Consider the following 3,432-nt stretch of genomic DNA (forward strand, 5'->3'; position numbering starts at 1 on the left):
ATTTGTTAGTTTTCTTGAATGCTTATCTTCTCCTACCTTGCTTCTTTTTATAAATTAGTTTCGAAACGACCAATTATTCGTTCTTTTTGGAATAGATATTCCAAATTTATAATCAAATTTGGCTGGAGAAACTGCATATGGTAATCCTTTTAAATGTGCTATATCAATAATTAATACTTCTCTTAGTGCAACTAGTTCTTGGTGCAAGCAGTTCTTGATGCTACCAGTTCTTGGTGCCTAGAATGAGACTAAGAATTAATTAGTTTTACACCGAAATGTAAAGAGACTTTTAAGGCACACCCTATATATGTGAAATTCTTTTTATATGCTTAATATTTTTCTCGCTAAATATCTTCAAAAGTTACAGTTTCGTATTATATGTAAATCATAACCATGTGGGCCTATAAAGGCATATTATTTTAATCTCTTTTTGTGTGCAAGCCCAATATTTTCCTCGATAAATATCTACAAAAATTAGAATTTCTTTTTATATGTGAAGTCATCAACATGTGGGCCTATATAAGCCACATTATTTTCAAGTCTCTTCTTGTATGCAAGCCCAATATTTTGCTTGCTGAATATCCTCACAAGTTAGTCCTCAACATCTGGGCCTGTATAAGGCAGATTACTTGAAAGTCTTTTTGTGTGCAAGTCCAATATTTTCCTTTCTGCATATCCTCAAAATATTTAGTTTTATCTTATTGAAGTCATCAACTTGTGGGCCTATACGAGGTATATTAATTTAAAGTCTCTTTTTGTGTGCAAGCGGAATATTTTCCTTGCTAAACAAATTCCTCACAAATTAGAATTTCATCTTATATTTGATGTCATCAATATGTGAACCTGTATAAGATAAATTTTAAAGTCGCTTATTTTATTTTTGTATCAATTTGTATCTTTATTATTAGAGATTCAAAGAAGACAAAAAATCAGAGTAATTTTCATAAATTTTCGAGACTTTGAATATAGAACCTTCTTCAACTGCAGGAGTGAAAACATTATATACTTACTAATTTAGCTCTAAGTGTTAAGCGTTGGTTGTGGAATGATAAAACAGAAACAGAAATCCTTGTGGCATGTCTGAGTGGGTTGTCAGCAAAAATCAGCAGAAACTTTCCACTCCTGCAATTGAAGAAGTAGATTCTACACTCAAACGTTCAAAACTAGACCTTCAAATTTGTGAAATTTAAGTTGTTTTTCGTTGTTTCAGTATCTCCAAAAATCCTTATTCAGAGTATTATTTTAACTCAAACTATTATATTACTTTAATACATAACTTTTCAGTGATAAATATTGTGCTGCTTTCATATATAAATAAGCGGAATAAACGTTCTTATGAAATATGGAGTAATAATAACTCATTTATTTTAGTTCACCATAATTTTATGTTTGTTCTATAAACGCAAAATCTCTTTTAGTTGTTAATAAAGTAAACTGTAAACTGACATAACTGCAATTAAACTATATCAATAAGACCGAAACCTAATAAGTAAAAATCCTTCTTTCCTACCTCAGCCAAGCAATAAAAACTAGGTAAGAATTTTAAATGAATTCAAGAGTAACGCCAGAAGATAAATTGAATGTCAACGTAAATTTAATTACAGACTTCAAGGATTACAGAAAGCTTCTCTAAATCTTCCAGAATTTTAGTAATTGTAAATGAAATCACAAACTAGTTCTACGGTATTTTAGAACATTTTAGGAAATTTAAAAAGTTTAAAATTCTGAATCGATCCAAACTTCGATCTTGCGAATTTGTCCAAGCAGTTGACTTATTTGTCACATTCTCACTTTCCAAATTCGATAGCGTAGTTTTCCAACAGCATGATTTTTGAAAAGTGATCCTCAGTTTTAAAGTTATATTTGAACGTGGCAAAGCACCCGAAAGGAAAGGGCAGGGAAGCCTTCGTGCCAAGATAAACTGGCTCGTATTTGTGTAATATGTAATTTATATTCTTGTAATATTATTCGTATTCATGTAATATTAATTACACGATTATTACGTGTATTTGCGTAACGTATATTCTTTAACGTGTTTGTTGTAACGTGTAGTTCGTATTTCGTGCTATTCGTTGTAACGTGTGTTCGTAACGTGTAACGTGATATTCGTATTTCGTGCTATTCGTTGTAAAGTGTATTCGTATTACTTGTATTATTCTTGTAATATTAATTACACGATTATTACACTATAAGATATTTCTCCCGCCTTCCTAGCGTGCCTTTGAGGTATAGTGGTTCTGCACGCTGGGACGGTATTCCAGAGGTTCGTGGTATAGTGGTTCTGCACGCTGGGACGGTATTCCAGAGGTTCGTGGTATAGTGGTTCTGCACGCTGGGACGGTATTCCAGAGGTTCGTGGTATAGTGGTTCTGCACGCTGGAACGGTATTCCAGAGGTTCGTGGTATAGTGGTTCTGCACGCTGGGACGGTATTCCAGAGGTTCGTGGTATAGTGGTTCTGCACGCTGGGACGGTATTCCAGAGGTTCGTGGTATAGTGGTTCTGCACGCTGGGACGGTATTCCAGAGGTTCGTGGTATAGTGGTTCTGCACGCTGGGACGGTATTCCAGAGGTTCGTGGTATAGTGGTTCTGCACGCTGGGACGGTATTCCAGAGGTTCGTGGTATAGTGGTTCTGCACGCTGGGACGGTATTCCAAAGGTTCGTGGTATAGTGGTTCTGCACGCTGGGACGGTATTCCAGAGGTTCGTGGTATAGTGGTTCTGCACGCTGGGACGGTATTCCAGAGGTCCGTGGTTCAATTCCCGGCGAAGGCGTTGCTAATTTTTCATCTTTCCTGCTTCCAAAAAAATCCTAATGTCTGTACAGTGGCGCCCGAATTAAAAGGGTTGTGAATGATGAGTCTCCACACCCAGGATTTGGCTACTGGGTGCCCTAAAAAGCCCAGTTGCCCTGCCCTTTGAAAGGGGGAGTATATAGGGTATTTCTCCCACTTCTCTTGCGTGCCTTCGTGGTGTAGTGGTCTGCACGCTGGGCCGGAATTCCAGAGGTCCCTGGTTCGATTCCCGGCGAAGGCATTGCTAATTTTTCATCTCTCCGGCTTTTGCAATTAACCTAATGTCTCTACAGTGGCGCCCGAACTAAAAGGGTGTTGGATGATGATTCTTCTCACCCAGGATTTGGCGATTGGGTCCCCTAAATCCCCAGTCGCCCTTTAAAAGGGGAGTATATAAGGTATTTCTTCCGCCTTCCTAGTATGCCTTCATGGGGTAGTGGTCTGCACGCCGGGGCGGAATTCCAGAGGTCCGTGGTTCGATTCGCAGCGAAAGTGATTGCTAATTTTTCATCTCTCCGACTTTCAAAAAATCCTAATGTCTCTACAGCACAATACGAGCTCGTATTCGTGTAGAGCTCGTATCGTGTAATAATTACGCAATACGTATCTTAATATTAATTACACGATACCTAATTAT

The 3,432-nt window shown here is 37.6% G+C and overlaps 1 non-coding gene across 1 annotated transcript; it reads left to right on the forward strand.

Annotated features, from left to right (window-relative positions):
* The first annotated feature begins 2,963 nt into the window (after positions 1-2,963).
* On the forward strand, positions 2,964-3,036 carry TRNAS-GGA (transfer RNA serine (anticodon GGA)). Its single transcript has one exon. It is a non-coding gene; the product is annotated as a tRNA-Ser (tRNA).
* Positions 3,037-3,432: the final 396 nt, after the last annotated feature.

The sequence above is a fragment of the Stegodyphus dumicola genome, chromosome 2 (assembly GCF_044657685.1).
Source record: "Stegodyphus dumicola isolate Sdum_Otavi_A_Nest chromosome 2, ASM4465768v1".
NCBI lineage: Eukaryota > Metazoa > Arthropoda > Arachnida > Araneae > Eresidae > Stegodyphus > Stegodyphus dumicola.